This window comes from Notamacropus eugenii, chromosome 1 (genome assembly GCF_028372415.1).
Source record: "Notamacropus eugenii isolate mMacEug1 chromosome 1, mMacEug1.pri_v2, whole genome shotgun sequence".
Classification (NCBI taxonomy): Eukaryota; Metazoa; Chordata; class Mammalia; order Diprotodontia; family Macropodidae; genus Notamacropus; species Notamacropus eugenii.
In genome coordinates this window covers 155,281,876-155,299,385 of record NC_092872.1, presented here as the reverse complement: position 1 = coordinate 155,299,385, position 17,510 = coordinate 155,281,876, and the positions used below count along the sequence as shown (strand labels likewise).

The 17,510-nt window shown below is 35.4% G+C and overlaps 1 protein-coding gene across 7 annotated transcripts in view; it reads left to right on the top strand.

The window, feature by feature from the left end:
• The window catches only part of LRRC28 (leucine rich repeat containing 28), a 180,728-nt gene that overhangs the window by 104,366 nt on the left and 58,852 nt on the right, over positions 1 to 17,510 (top strand). The window contains exon 1 of one of the 7 annotated variants that reach the window (XM_072617055.1): positions 17,197 to 17,254. The exons of the other annotated variants lie outside the window; for them this stretch is intronic. The gene's annotated coding sequence lies outside the window, so the exon portion shown is untranslated. Of the gene's footprint in view, positions 1 to 17,196; positions 17,255 to 17,510 lie in introns of those variants that run through there. 7 annotated transcript variants of the gene reach the window in all.

Sequence of the window (17,510 nt, the reverse complement as noted above, 5' to 3'; positions counted from 1 at the left end):
ATTCAGGTCTTCCTGACTCCAAGTCTAGTGCCACCTAGCTACCCCACTTCTTTTTATTACATTGTTCAGATTTCCCATAGCTTTCCTTCCAAAGAGCAAGAGTCTTTTAATTTTATGGCTGCAGTTGCTGGCTGCAGTTGCTGTCTGCAGTGATCTTTGAGCTCAAGAATAGAAAATCTGACACCACTTCCATTTCTTTTCGTTTTGTTTACCAGGAAGTGATGGGACCAGTTGCCAAGATCTTAGTTTTTTTGATGTTAAGCTTCAAACCAGCTTTTATACTCTCTCTCAATCCAATGGTCACTGTTGAATTTTCTGAATTTGCTGGCATAATGAGTGCTGCATTTTAACAGCATCATCTTTTAGGATTTTAAATAGCTCCTGTTTGACCACATCCAGCTAACCTTGGTTCATAGATCTTACATTTCAAGTTCCTATGCAATATTGATTTTTACAACATCAGGCTTTCCTGTCATCACCCGACACATCCACAGATGAGCTTCCTTTCACTCCATTAGTACTAGAACTACTTGCAGTTGCTCTCTGCTCTTCCCCAGTAGCATATTGGATATATTCTGACCTGAGGGGCTCATCTTCCAGTGTCATCTTTTTTTTAATCATTTTAGAACTGTCCATGGTGTTTTCTTGGCAAAGGTACTAGAGTGGTTTGCCATTTCCTTCTCCAGTGGATCACTGGAGCACTCTCCACTATGACCTGCCTATCTTGGTAACCACTCCAACATCCACAGAGGGGCCTGCTATCACAGGTTCTTAGATCTGCATTCATAAAGGGAAAGCAACTTTCAAGGGGTTAACAATAACTTTAATCAAGCACATGTATCAATCTTTTAACCAAACGCATATGTCATTCATCTAATCAGGTGAGTCAGCACCCTGAAATTCAAAGAAAATACAGAGAAATCAAAAGAGTCAACAGACGTGGCTTCCTCTGCCTGAATTCAGCAGACAGCTCCAACTGTCAGACCATAATTACCAGAGAAAGAAGCACCAAGTGGGGGGTGGGAGCTCCTTAACAGCTTCTCAGAGTCCTCATCTGGCACTCAAACCTTCTTGCAAAGACTAAGTCCCAAAGTAAAACCTCACCCTCAGAGTATTTATACACTTTTTAGAGCCAAAGGGCATAACCCTGGGATCTTAATAGAAAAAAAATTAAAGGTACTTGGGACCCTCCTCCAAAATAACTCCCCTAATCAAGCTTCCCACAATGGGTAGGCCTATCAATGGGTGGGGATGATCTTTAATCACATTAAAATAATTAACAATACAAATACATATACTTTCTAATTAAAGAAACTGTTGTTTCTGTACTTTACGCCTTGTAAAGCCTTGTAAAGACTCTTGATTGATAAAGGCAAGATTCAATCAGAGGCACTTGTAGTAAAAACAAAAAACAGCAAAAGATCCTAATTTGATTGCCATCATACTTGGGTAACCCTGCATGACATAATTCATCAGATAAAACAAGATATTTCTATGCTTCAGTTCTATAAAAAGAAGTAATGCTGGAGATCCAAGGAGAATTTTAACCTTTGAATTTTGGTTGGGTATATGATTTTGGCTGCCCTTTGATGTTTTTATAAAACTACATGCCTAAAACTTCATATAAATTCTCAGATTTTCCATTATTGTATGCTTCCTTATGTGCCATAACCAAAGGCTCAGAATTCAAGATCAATCCCCTCTGGAGCAGATACAAATGAGAGAATCTGGTTATACTCCTTTCTTCCCTCTTCCTCCATGCTTATTATCTTTGACTTTTTATAAAGTTTAATTCTTGTTCTTAATGTTTCTAACTTATTTTACATGCAAAATTATGCAAAATATATTTTTATATAAGTTGTATCACAAAAAATTAAAAAGCAAGAAAATTATATTTCATTTTGCTCCTGAAGTTCATCAGTTCTCTTTCCCTGGTGGCAGATAGCATTTTTTCATCATGAGCCCTTTGGAATACTCTTGAATCATTGTATTGATCGAATAGTCAAGTCCCTCACAGTTGATCATCATTACATTACTGTTATTGTACACAATGATCTCCTGTTTTCTCTCTCTCTTCACTTTGTATCAGTTCATATAGGTCTTGCCATATTTTTTTTCTGAACCCCTCCTCCTTCATCATTTCTTTTAGCACAGGAGTACTCCATCATAATCATATGCCATGACTTCTTCAGGCATTCCCCAATTGTTGAGCATTCCCCCAGTTTCTAATTTTTTGTCACCACAAAAAGAGCTGCTATAAATTTCTGTATACATGGGTCCTTTCCAGAAACTTCTTCTTTGATCTCTTTTGGGTGCAGACCTAGTAGTGGTGTTATTGGTTTAAAGAGTATGCAGTTTTGTAGCCCTTTGGGCATAGTTCCAAATTGTTCTTTGGAATGGCTGGATCACTTCATAACTCTACCAACAGTTTATTAGTGTGCCTGTTTTCCCTTATCCCCTCCAGTACTTGTCATTTCAAACAGGTATGAAGTGGTACCTCAGAGTTCTTTTGATTTGCATTTCTCTAATCAATAGCAATTTAGAGCATTTTTCATATGACTATAAATAGCTTTGATTTTTTTCTCAGAATTCCCTGTTCATATTCTATGACCATTTATCAATTGGAAAATGGTGCTTTTTTTTTTCATAAATTTGACTCCATTCCATATATATATATATTTGAGAAATAAGGCCTTTATCAGAGAAATTTGCTATAAAAACTTTTGATATTACTTCATTGTCTATGGTACCTTTTATCAAAATGTAGTTTTCCTGATTATTTCTTTTAATTAGGTCTATTTTTGCTTTTACTTTGTCTTAAGAACATGATCACTACCCCTACCTTTTTTAATTCAGCATAAGGGATTCTGCTCCAACCACAAATCTGTTGTTTACAGCCTTTTCTTGAACTAAAAAATAAAATGATAATTTATTATCCTTTTTTTAAAAAGAGTCCGGGTCTTGCAGGTATGTTACTGTAACCCAACTATTCCAGAATTGCATACTTTGAAGAATCCTCAGATGACCAAGGAAGACTAGTATAATAATTACTCATAGTGGGTGGGGTACCTATATTGTTAATGTATTTTTGCTTAATTTGAAAATCTTTCCCACCCATTAATAGACCCATGTGACTTCCTTAAATCACATGGAAGCCTAAGTCACATGTGGTGGGAGGACCTTGCTGAACAGATGGAACAGGAAGAGTAGAGCAGAGCTGGGAGGAAGTTGGTAAGAGCAGTTAGGGCAGAAGAGAGAGAGGACACAGGCAGCCACAGCTAGTGTTGTGAGTGTTTGCTTGTGGAAAGGCCCCGGGGCAGGGAGAGGGGAGGAGGGAAAAATGGGGAAGAGGAAGACTTGGCTATGGTATTGTCCCCTGCAGTGCTAATGGGTATTAACTTCTTGATTAGTATGATGGATTTGGCTTTCTAGTGTTGAAATTTGGCTTTCTGGTGTCTGAATAAATATTTTTCTTCTGACATCTATATGGAGAGTCTGTTATACTTTGTGATTCAGAACTGTGCCAGCATATTCATAGTCGTGAATGGTGCTGTGAATATTGCCTTGGTGATACTGCATCCTACTAGATTCTTATTACTGTCACTTACCTAGAACTCTGCCAAAATAGATGGGACAACTAACACTAGTAAACAGTCCTCAGCAACCAAAGTTGTGCCATAATCAGTGGCAGTTTTGTCTTCCTGTTTCAGCAAGAGTGTCTGTAACATCAGCACCAGGGCCAGCAACTGGTTTTGTGTGGTAACTATAGATAGAGCTAACCAGACTAACCTATAGGTAGAGAAATCACTTCAGGTTTTTCCAAGAAGAGAAAGCTGTTAACTCTGATATTAGATATGTGAGAAGTATCTAGTTGTCTTTTACTGCCTTTCAATCTTACCAAAACCAATTTCTTAAAGCCTGAAAGTCTCACTTTCCAATATATTGTTTTCTGTTCATCTTAATTGAAAACACTACAAATTGACATTTGTGTCATCAATAGCCTTTTAAAATATGCTGATTTTTAAAAATTAGATATCAGTGAGTTGACATTTGGACAGAGCTGACCTGATAATATATCAATAGTATTTATCTGCAAAGAGGCCAAAAGGGAGAGCCATTTACAAATACAAAAGTGGTAGTATTGCTGCAGGAGTAGATCTAACTTGAAAACCTATCCTCTTAGATTTAATAAATTGAGGGAACAAAACTTAAATATTTTAAATGTGAGAAGGAAAATGGGTAAGATAATGTTTATAGACCAAAATTTGAAATTTAAGTATTACAATTTATGTTTTTTGGTTTCCTTCCAGTTTTCCTTACTATGAAATGCTTGAGAGTTAAAATGTGAAAGTTGTTTTTAGCAAGACCGGAAAAAGCTAGTGTTTGAAAATAGCAAGATCTGTTATTGACTATATGTGGTCATTGGTTTGGCATGGTGCGTGTGGCTTCCTTCCTCTCCTCATTTCAATCTTTTGCTAACTTAGTGTGCATCACCAGGTTTATTAAATGGTACTTACTGTTTTCTTTTAAAATTGTTATTCTGAGCATATTTTTATGCTATTGTCTTGACAATTCTATAGTAAATTAGTGTGACAATAATTAAATCATTTTCAGCCTTTAAGTAGCTGGAAATTGAAATTATTGAATATTTTTAGCATAATAGTTCAATTTAAGGGGCTCTACTGATTTTATTCTTGTCAAACTTTTCCTTCTAGGGAAATTGGAACTATAAGGTTATAGGATCCCTTTTCTTAACTCCTATAGAGATGAAGAAAAAGCTCATTTATTTTAGTATTTCTCAGACTTAAAAAGTAATATTTCAAATTACTCTTTTTCTTGTTTATTTCAAGGAGTAAAATTTCTATCAGATTTTAAAATCACCTTTTTTTTTGTTGAACATTTTCTTCTTAGCAATTTTTATAATCATCATTATATTTTTGTTTATATTTGCATAATATAATTGCAGAAATTTTTAGTATAAATCTTGAAATGATGTTTATTAACTAATACTGAAATCATTAAACAAATATTGAGTGCTTAGGTACATTATAAGGCACAAAATACATGCTGAATGTGCTATAAAAGAAAATACAAATAAAATATTTGTTTTGTGTTTTTTTGTTGGTGACTGCTATTCTTTTACCTTCATTCTAAGGTATAGTTTTACAAAATATGCGTTTTAAGGATTTCTTGATTCTTTATCTTTGTTTTCAAGAGGTATTTACTAAGGTCTTAGCTTAGTGAGTAGCAGGTTAAAGCACAGGACTAAATTGAATAAAATGAATTTCATTAAGGATAAATATAAAGACTTCCATAGGTTCAGATAAACAACTCCACAAATATAGAATGGACAAGGCATGATTGATTATATGGTAGTTTGTCTGAAAAAGATCCCAGGTTTTTAGCATACTTTATATTCAAGATGAGTCAATACTGATATGGGGATTAACTGACTTCCACTATGGGAGATTTCTTATATCCCCTCTGCACTCTACCCTGCTTAGCCTACATCTAGTTCATTTGTGGACAGCACAGTTGAAGAAAGACATTGATAAGCTAGAATGTATCCACAAGAGGGAAACCAGGATTGTGAAGGGCCTCCAGTTGATAAAATATGTTCAAGGAACGATGCATGTAAGTTAATATGAAGAAGAGAATACCTGAGGGGGGGTGGGTTTGAAGAAAAATATTTAAGTATTTGAGGGGATGTCAATGTGAAAGGCATATTTACTCTGCTTGCTTGCAAGGATAGACAAGAATAAAGTGTTGAAGATAAATAAAGTCTTGATATCAAGAAAAAGTTCCTAATAATTGAGCTATAAACATATGAATAAACTACCCTAGAATTTAGTGAGTTCCCCCTCAATGAAGGTATCTGGTGTATATCTGGTATCATTCCTTCTTCTTCAAATACCTCGAAAGTCAAACTATCCTCACCTTTAAAACTGTGTCACCACCAGCAAGGTCCTTTTCTGTATATGCTTATTCTTTTCTAAGCACTTTTCTTGTCTTTGTTTTCTTGACTGTCATTCTTACTTCCTCCATGAACAAGACCAGAACTGTAATTTTTATGTTCAAAATGTGGGAGCTACACTGGCTATGTTGGTAAAAAAAAGTTTGTTATTAAAAATCTTCACAAATCTTTTCTTCATTTGTTTGTTGTCCTCCTTCCAAATCATCCTTAAATGCCCTCAGGATTACTTTGCTTAGTTGAGTCTCAAAACTTTCTTTGAACTAGTTTTTCCTTCCACTACTTCTTTCTGTTGTAAGAGGCAATGCTACTTTCAATATTAAACAATAACAAAAAAAAAACCAAGGGGTTTTATTTTCTGTCAATACCCATCAGAATAGGTGAAATTTAGAATATTCTTTGTGCTCATTTCAAATGTGAATTTAGACTTAGACTAGAACCCATTACTTTGATGGGAGTGACCATTTTATATTTTAAATTTATTTTTAGATTTCCTTGGAAACCCTTCTCAGTACCCACACAGTCAATTAGCATTCTTATACCCTTCTTTGACTTGATATTACTTTTCCATTGTGGAGATTATTTCCTATGCTTATCACAAATAGCACTTAAGTTTTTCTTAGGAAGAAGTTCAAATATGAATATAAGAAATGGATCTTGGATGATATATTTTGACTCCTAACTTTTGACAAGATTATTGACCCTTTCTTGGTAATTTTCTGCCTTCAATCTTTGTTAGCAAATCTCTCTGATTAGAGTCTCATATCCAGGATGCATAAAGTGACACAAATACAAGGCATCCCAGAAGTTTTAGTGCAATTTTAAACTGACTTAAAATTTTATTTAAAACTTATGAGAAACCTAGTATATGACCAAGAACCATTTTGTGAATTTCAAAAAATACAAGTGAACTAACAGTTTTCAAAAGAATAATTTCAAACAATAAATAACCATATCAAAGATTTTTCTAAGTTATTAAGAAGAAGATACAAATCATAGCATCTCTGAAATTTCACGTCCAGCCTTCTGACAAAAATGACAAAAGAAGGAAATAATTAATGTTAATTAATAAGGGATTATGGAAAGATAGACATACTAATAAAATGTTGATGGAGCTATGAATTGATCTAATCTTTCTGGAAAGCAATTTGGAATTATGGTAAGCAAGTAACTAATATTTCCATAATACTCTTTGACCCAAGGATCCCAGTGATAGATTATATACCTAGAATTTCAAAAATAGAAAGTTCCCATATACAACAGAATATTTATTAGGAGCACTTTTTGTAGTAGCAAAGAATTGGAAACAAAATACATACACATCGGTAGAGAATGGGTAAGCAAATTGTGTCATGTGAATGTAATGGAATATTCTACCATATAAGAAACATAAATATGAAGAATACAGTGAAGCAAGGAAGATTTTTTTGAACTGATACAAAATTAAATGCAATATATAAAATAATTACAATGGAAATAGAAAAAAAGAAATAGCAAAATTAAAATTGACTGCTCTCTAATTATAACAATCAAATTTGATCTTGGAAAAAAGAAAAGTTACCTTCCTCCATTCTTTGCAAAAGTGTGGGACTATGGATGTGGAACATTGCATATGTGGTCAGACTCAATTTATGTATAATTTAGTTTTCCTGAACTGCTTCCCTACCACCATTGTTCTCTATGTAGAGGTGAGAAGAGGATTATATTTGGAAAAAGAAAATTATATCAAAACAAAAGATAACAATAGCTCTTTTTAAAAATTTCTGACTTAGAGTTTCCCAGAAAGTTTTTGCTCACTTTTTAGTTTTTTTCAGTTCTTCATTTTGATTGTTATTCTTTCAAAATTTTATATTTCATTACTTGTTCTATTTAAAAACTCAGAAATATTCCCCCATTTTTTTTAGCCTTACTGATTTTTGGAAATTTATTTTTCAGATGCAGATAAAGAAAACTTTTGTCATTCTCTCTTGTCTTGACAACGTTTCACCAGAACGAGTTTAATAGGCACTTGTAGTTAGAAAAAAATTTTTTGGTCCAACTAATGATTCTCTTACCACGTTTTTCTTACTTGGAATCAGTTTTTTCCTTTAAAGCCATTTTTAAACGAACTGGGTTTCCCCACCCTCCCATTTACAAAACAGAAACAGTATTTGATTTACCTGGGTTGTAATCCTAGCCCAGGCATGGTGACTTGCAGTTCCCCATAGTTATGCCAAGAATATATTTTTTTTATTATTAACTGCTCAAGATAAGAAATTTCATGTTTTGAAGATATTTTGATGTTACTTCTAGCATTCCATTCTTTTGTCTAAAAGCTAAAGATTCAGCTTGATTTTTAGAGCATGGTTGTTAAGATTATTTAGGTCTGAAATTCATATCTAAAAACAGAAAAACTATTTCAAATTGGCAACACAACTTTGCTGCCTTGTTTCTCTAAGCCTTGTCATTGAAACATAAATCATCGGGTTTCTGAAACTTTTAATAAGTGTAGTTCTTCTCTGTAGAAAACAGATCTTGTAGCTAATGGTAGATTTGAATATCTGTATTTAGACTAGGATATATTGGTTCAGCAGAAGTAGCAAACTGTTGTTATATGTAGTCTCTCTCATTAAAATGTAAGCTTCTTAAATGCAGGGACTCTTATTTTTCCCTTCTTTCTATCCCCAGCACTTAACAGAATACTTTGCATATAGGATATGTGTGGGTGAGTACCTGCCCAAACTAAACAACAATACTTAATCATTTTCTTCTTATCCTTACCCCTATATTTTGGAAGTTCATCCTAATTACTAAGTCTAGATCCCAAGGGACTATCAAGGGACACATCTGGTAGCTTTTCCTTGTCTCCACGCGATTTTGAATTTGATTTCCCCATCCTCTCAGATGGCTGCTTTACCAACTCAAAGGGTCTAGGTGGGCTCATAGGGCTTCCTCTCACAAGACTTCAGTTCCCTCAGACCTCTTACAGACCTCTCTGCTTAGACTCTGGGGAACCCATTCACCCAGAGGGTTGCTGTTCTGGGCTTGCGACACCTTGTGGGCTCATTCCTGCATAGGTTCCAAGCCCTCCGGGTCCCCTTACCTGGGTCTTACGTGACTGAAAATTTCTTTCACTTCACATGGTTAGCCGTGGTGGTCTTCTGATTACTGGTGATGTAGAACTTTCGTTTTGCTACTCTGAGATCTCCCTTCAGGATTTTCCCCCCCTCAGGGGAGAGTCCCAAACCAGCCGAAACTGGAGGCCACCAGAAAAGTCTCTAGCGGCGCCTGCCCCTGAATTTAGGTTGAAGGAGTCCCCAAAAAGGGGTTGCAATCCCCCAAAACTGTGTAGGGTACAGAGACCCTTATCAGTGAATCAGAGACTCAGAGATATTAGCAAAAAGAGTAATTCTATTTATTAACTTTCTCGAGAAAGGGCTCCCTCAGCGTACCCAAAAGATGGCACTGACCAAAGAGAGGGGAGGTGTGCTCAACTCAGCAGATTATATAGGTCCTAACTGCAATCCCCTCCTCCCAAACCCCATTCCTCAGGGCTCACCGGTGCAGGCTCTGAGGGTACAATCTATTCATGGCAATCTACTCCAGGAACAGAGAACAAAACAGTTTCACAAACTCACCTGGAGACTAGGACAGGTGGGAAGTTTTTGTAAGAGTAAACAGTTTTAGAAATAGAAGCGGAGGGAGGTGTTATTCGTCCCAGCTACGTGCCTAAAAACAAGGTGGGGGAAGTCTGGGAAAGTACAGAATGTGTTGAAATATTTCTTTACAAGGTCAACCTGCTACAAATGTTTCAACAGAACAAGAAAAAATTAACTCTTTGAGGAGGCTTCACTCCTGAGACATCCTCAGAGATCATCTCTCACAGATACATCTAATAAATGTTTGTTGATTATTGATGATTAGTTGTTAAAAGATTTTTTTTGTTCTTTCTAAATCATAGGAAGTGCACATGGCATAGGATAAAATCCATGTATATGGTCAGTTGATAGTTTGACACAACTAATATAGCACCAGTTAGAGGCCCAGCCCTTATCCTTATCACCTATTGTACAACTAACCAATAAATAAATATTTGTTAAGTGCCTGCTTTGTACCAGGGATACAAAAAGAGGCAAAAGTGCCCTCAAGGAGTTTACAGTCTGATGGGGGAGAAAACATACAACGAAATATAGACAAAGTAAACTATATACAGGAGAAATAGAAATTAAACACAGGAAGGCACTGGAATTAAGAGAGGTTAGGGAAAACTTCCTGTAGAAAGTGGGTTTTAGTTGGAACTTAAAGGAAGACAGAGGGAGGTCAGTAGCCAGAGCAGAGATGGGAGAGTGTTCTAGGCATGAGAGACAGCTAATGAAAGTATCTTTACTAGAAGAGTAAAATTTCATCTCTAAGATTTTAAAGTTGGTTCAACAAATCTATTTTGGGTCATTGACACCTGAGTCATGCTAAGAATTTAAATAATATACACCAACAACTATAAAGTACAAAGCATTTAAGAAAATACAATTAGAAACAATAAGGATATTTATCAAATGCCCACCAACAAACTGACAAAACAGTCTGCTACCTATTGTTTCACTGCATGACCGATTATAGCTGAACATGCCCTAGACTGCCCTGCAACACAACACAGAAGTTGGAACTTCACACAGTATTTAAGAATAATCCAACTAGAAACTTCTTATTGTATGTCATCCTTGCCCCACCCCCAACCAAACCATACTTTATGGTATTTCTGATACCATAATATGCATTAAAATTCACATCACTCAATTACCATGGGTATTAGGGAAATTGCATTTGCATTTTAGTTTTCATAAAACACCAGAAAACTTCCACAGACAAAATGCAGGTTGAGCAGTATAGTCTAGATCCATTCTTCTCTGTAAGATTTTACAAAGAAGTTATTCTATTTTACCAGTATTTCCCTTGGCCACCATATTTCTCCATCTGGCAACTAAGTAGTGTTTTCTGACAAGTGAAGGATGAGAGCAAGCTGCTCAAGGAGGTGTTGGATTGCCAGGAATCAGAGGTCTGGAGCTGTGCCTTGCCATCCTCAAGGAGACCTACAGCCAGAACATTTTAATTACATACTACAGAACATGCTACAGACTTTGAGGCTTGAGCAGAAAAATCTGTAAAGTCACTCTGAGGAATTTCCTGTTCATGCTTATAATGCCACCAAGAATGGTAAAACATCCTCTACTTCATACCAGCTGATATTGGATACGAGCTACATTTGCCTATTGAGTTGTGTTTTGGAGTCTTAGAATATGGTGAAGACCATCATGGCATCCCTTTTTTCTTTTTTCTTTAGCTTGTGGCCTCAGGTCAGAAAAACCTAGAAGGGAAAATACAGTGGTATAAGTGCTTCAAATCTGATGTCAAGAACTCCAGCCAGAGAATTGAGGCCCTTTATGAAATCTTAGGATCTTTGGGGAAAAAAATAAGATCGACAAGTACAATGTCATCCTCTTTATTCTCCCTCTGCCTGCCCTAGGTAGGTAAAAGACTGAAAAATCTGCCAGTCTAGAAACTAGCCCTGGAGAATAGTTAGGGTCCTACAAAAACAATGCACCATAACTTCCTCTTAACAGAGTAGTTAGTAGAGCTCCTTTATGAATTGGAGGACAGGAACAGTAGAAAACTAACCAAACAACCCTGAGAATAACTTGTCTACCAGTTAGAGAGCTTTTGGACTTAGACAAATGGCCAATATGAAGAATATCCAGATCATAATTCAGATGTAGCAGAAATTGCATTTTGATCTTTTCTGGATGGTCAGGGAAAGCAAACAAGACTGATTCAGCATAGTGGATGTCTCTGCCCCTGGGTTAATGCTGAATTCAGTTAGAGAATCTATCTGATCAAGAGTGGAAGAGGCAGCACTGGAAACAGCTATCATCAGTTTAGTCTGTCTGTGAAATTAGGATTGGTACTGCAGGTCAGAGGATCTCAGGATATTAAGGTTGCAGAACTGATCTTTGGCATATTCATACAATATGACTTCTGATGACATTGATTTATGGAGACTCCAGGAGCAATGAAAGAATGTAGGCAGTGAATATTAGTGGAGTATGTGTAATATACATGTGGTACTTCAGTATGTAATATGAATAAAATGTCCGGGTTTGGAATGCAGTAGACAACATTGCTATGTATGTTGTATATGGCAGATGGCCTTTGTATTTTGACTATATTAGGTACCTTTCTTTTATGTGTTAGGTATTACGTGTGACTTGTATATCTAATCTACTTATTTCACTTCGTTGTTTTGTGCTATTACATATCGCATATGATTTGTGAATTTACTCTGCTGTTGGCAATTTTTATATATGTTTTATGTTATGATTCTCTGACCCACATAGATGGTCTACTGCATGCAGCTTTGATAAGGATATTGTATTATTTTCTATCTGCATGTGTGCTATGTAGCTAGTAAACTAATAAATTATTGTTTTGATATGTATTTATAAACTGTCCATATGATGTGGAATGTGGAATGGAGGGCCAAGGTATATGAAAACAATAATGCACAGAAAGATACAGGAGGAAGGAACTTTTACTACAGGGATGAGAGCTTTAAATTACTAGGATTAGGAGAAAAGGTTTGGGAGTTTGCCTGTCATAAGATTCAATTTAATTCACTTCAGCAAGCATTTTTTAAGTTATTTGAAAGTACTAGGCATTGTGCTGGGAATAAAAAGCCAGAAGTAAAGCAATTACTACCCTCAAGGAGTTTACGTTCTGTTGGAATAGATAACATGTATGTAAATAAGCATATGCAAAATAAATGCAAAGTAGTTTTGTGGGAGCAAGGTATTAGCTGCTGGGGAATTAGGAAAGATATTAGTGTTAGTAAATGACTAGTATTTGGGTCCCATAGGCCATGTTACTCAGACTGAGCGCCCCATTTTTAGCCTCTTCCTAAGATGACAAGGGAAGAAAAAGGAGAAGGGAGCAAGCAGTATTTATTAAGTACTTAATATGTGCCAGGTACTGTGCTAAGAGCTTTACATATATTATCATTTGATCCATACATTCAGAATATAAACTACACATGGAGCAGGTGCTCAGCACTCCGTCTCTTATTTCCCAGAAGCACAAGTTCTCTGGCTCAAGCCTTTTGAACACAGTGACTGGCATATAGTAATGCTTAATAAATGTTTGTTGATTATTTAATTGATTAATTGACCCCCTCAGGTTTGAAAATTCTGATGAATATGAATCTCCTTTTGGCTTAGTCTGTCTGCTTTTTGCTATCAAAAATCCATTTCTTGTTCATGATTTTTCATGTCACCTTTTTTATCATTTATCAGACACCTTTTTTGTTCCACACTTAAGTATCTCAGATAGAACATACATATATTTGACTACAGCTGACCTAGCAAAGATATTTTAGGTAATTATTATCATATTTCTGTAAATACATATTAGTTAATTATTATCATACATAGATATATACATACATATGTATATTATATGCACATACATATATAGTATATATGTATATACTCATATATCCTTGAATTTGTGATTTATTACAAAATGATCATATTTTTAAAATATTTAATTTTATACTTTTATTAATTTAATAATTTGATTTTCTTTCTTCAAATATGCTCACTCTTTTATTGATAATCACTATTTAATTATCCACTCTATTAAACATAGCATTCAACTTAAACTATAGAGCAAAAACTCCAGTCCTTTCTCAAACTAAAATTTTACTGCAGAGAGTACAACTCCAAAGAGCTGGCCATGTTGTTTGAATGCCAAACATATGCTTGCCTAAAAGACTTTTTTTACAGAAAACTCACACAAGTCAAGTGCTCACATGGTGATCAGAAGAAACGATACATGGACATTCTCAAGGTCTCTGAAGAACTTTGGAATTGTGATTGCATGACATAGGAGACATTGGCACAGGACCATCCTGCATGCCATGCTCTCATCAAAGAAGGTGCTGTACTCTGTGAGCAAACTAGAATTGAAGTAGTTCAAAAGAAAAGTAAGATGCACAAATTTAGAGAATCCACCCCAAATATTCACATGGCCTATTTTGCTCCATCTGCAGTAGAGCCTTCTAGTTGGACACACTGTAACTTGACTCTTAACACAGCGATGTCTTTTTGGTCCTCTTTAAGAACAAAAGACAACAACCAACCAAGCAAAGCAACAACTAAACAGCCAGACATTTTTGATAATAGAGGAAACTTCCTATACATTAAACTGATTATTTCTTTTTACTCTGAGACCAGTAATTCAGTGTTTAAAGCTTTGCATTTTTGGTTTTGCACAAGATCTCTTACACTTATCTCTTAGTTGACTTTTGATAATAAAAGTTTATTTTTTGCCCTTTTTACATGAGGTACTAATAATTTAATATTTCAAAGTACATTTGAAAATCTGTCATAGCATAGGATAAATCTGTAAAAATACTGTTAACATGATTCCTAGTTATATAGGATGTCCCCAAAATTCTTAGTGAATTCAGTTTTAAGCTACTAAAGGAAGACTTTGAATTATTTATTAAACTCCATTATGATCTGAACTGGGTGACAAGATAAAATGAATTTCAAGAAATCAGAGATTTTTGAGTTATGTCAGTAAAGTGAAAGATTAAATACTGACTTTAATACCAAGAAGATAAATACTAGCATTCAATTGTATGATAATAACTGATTTCTTAAAAATGGGTATAAACCTACAATAGAAAAATCCCACAGAAAACGGTAGACTTTCCTTGAAAATGTTCAGTCATTAATACATCTGTGTTAATCTTGTCATGATTTGATTTGAGACTGCATATATTCCTATTCAAGGAAGCTCTTCTTAATCAAAATAAATATATCAAAATGGTCAAATTATATTCACTAACTTCTTACTAACATAGAAATATAAACTAGTTAGCCAAAGGGGGGAAAAGAAAAGGAAAGGAAAGGAAAGGACATAGGAGAAGGAAAAGGAAGGGAAAGGAAGGGAAGAAAATCAGGGCAAATATGTAACTGGAGGATTATCACATTATGGTCAGAAATACTTCAGATGTTTGATATCATTTACGTAGATAATTCTCTCCAGGACCTAGGTGATCTGTGGCCAGAAAATTAAAGAGAAAAATTAGAGGCAAGTTTCTTAAAGTAGACTATTTGTGACTCTGTGAACTTTACTTAATATAATATCATTCATTACCACTAGACTTATTACTATTGGATTTTTAACAGTTGTACCTCACGCTAAAAAATTCTCATCCAATGCCCTCTCTACCTACCGAAGCCAAACCTAGAACAAAAGGGTAGTTCTTACATTTTGCTTTCTAGATATCTAACTCTGCTATACCTTTATGTTTACGTTGAGTATATGGTTACACACCACATTTTCCCTCCTGGATGTAGCTAAGTAGCAAAGTGAATAGAACCCTGGGCCTGGAGTCAGGGTGTTCAAATCCAGTCTCTTAAACTTACTGGTTGTGCAAACCTGAACAAGTCATATAACTTCCATTTGCCTCAGTTTCCTCATCTGTAAAAGGGGGGTAATAATAGCACCTACCTCCCAGGGTTGTGTGGATCAGTTAGATAAAAACTGTAAAGAACTTACAGTGTCCGGCAAATAATAAGTGCTATATAAATATTAACTATTATTGTTATCATCATCATCTTTTGTGTCATGAAATCCTTTGGTGGTCTGGTAAGGGCTTTGGACCCCTTTGCAGAAAAAAATGTATTTTACATGCATAAAATACCTAAGATTACAAAAGAAAAATTATATTGAAATAGTCATCAAATTTTTTTTAGAAAAGAGTTCACAAACCACAGCTTAAGAACTCCTGAAAGTCTAAATCAATTACCCTTTTCTGTGAAAATTCAGCTCATATTCAAGATATTTTATTTTTGATTTATTAGATTCCTCTGCTTCTCATAGGCATATTTAGTTGGTTAGGAAAAATGAAAGGAGTTTCTCCCAAGTGCCTCATATATGTGCTCAACACATACCTACTCTCTATGCTGCTACTCATTTGTTATTTACCATCTGCCTGTACTGGTATTTATCTTATGTCCTGTCTTTTCACCTAGATTGCATTATATCTTTATATTTCTTTGGATCCTTAGCATAAAACACAGTGTAAATGCTCAGTAAATGTTGAAGATGTTGTCCTCTAAGCATAGGTGTCCCTCAGGGTTCTGTACTAGACCCTTTCTTCTTTTCCCTCAATACTACTTCTTTTGGTATTCAGCTCCCAAGGATTTAATTACCATCTCTGTGCTGATGATTCTCAAATCTTACCTTTCTTGCCCCATCTCTCTGTTGATTTCCAATCTCATATCTCCAGCAGGCTTTCTGACATCTCAACCTAAATGTCCAGTAGACATCTTAAACTCAGTATGTCCGGAACAGATCTCATTTTCTTTTCCCCTAAATCTTTCCCACCTCCTACCTTCCTTATTACTGTAGAAGGCAACACCATTCTCCCAGTCCCTCAGGCTCCCAATTTGGAGCCTTCCTGAATTTCTGACTGTGTCTCACCTCCCCACCCATATCTGATGGTTGTTGCCAAGGACTGCCACTTTCATCTTTGCAACATCTCTCTAATGTGCCCCCTTCTCTCCTTTGACAGTGCCACCACTCTAGTGAAGGTCCTCATCATCTCATGCCTAAACTATTGCAATAGCTTTCTGGTGGGTCCACTTGCCTCAGTCTCTTCCCATACCAGTCCATCTTCCATTCAGTCAGGTCAATACCTCTGGCTAGTCTCCCTCCTTTGCTCTAACCACTGATCCCCCAGTTTCCTTTAATTCCCACTTTTTACATCAAGCTTTTCCCAACTATTTTTAATACTAGTGCCTTCCCTTTGTTAACTATTTCCTATTTATCCTATGTATATACTTTGTATATATTTATGCATGTTGTCTCCCCCCATTATATTGTAAGTCCCTTGAGGGCAGAGATGGTCTTTTGCCTCTTTTTGTATCCCCAGTGCTTAGCACAGTACCTGGTATATATTAAGTACTTAGGAAATATTTAATGATTCATTGATTGATGATTGCCTATCTTTTAATAGTTTATCATCAAATGATGTAATGATAAACTATTAGACTTGATCACAAAAACATGATTACAGGCTTAAAAACTTGTGAGTCAGTTAAGGACTTAGAGTTATTTCACCAGTTTCACTCATGTCACCTGAAAAGTTAAACATTTATTGAACACCTTTTACAGGCAGGGTCCTCTGATTGATATGAAGGTTATTCCTGAGAGGAGAAACAATGTCCTGAAATTTGGAAGGTAAACCACATCCTCAACATGAACACAAAGGAATATTAGATTTAGTTTTCTAAAAAAATAACATGTAAGATAATTGTTTTTTTGTCTAGTTTTGGCTTTGGTAGGTAAGAAGGGCATTGGATAAGAAATTTTAGTGTGAAGAACAGTTGTTCAAAATCTTATAAACAAAATAGTCTTAACTAGTGATGATGACAAATATATCAGGCAAGGTCCACAGAGTCACATTTAGCCTACTTCAAGAAACTTCCTCTAATTT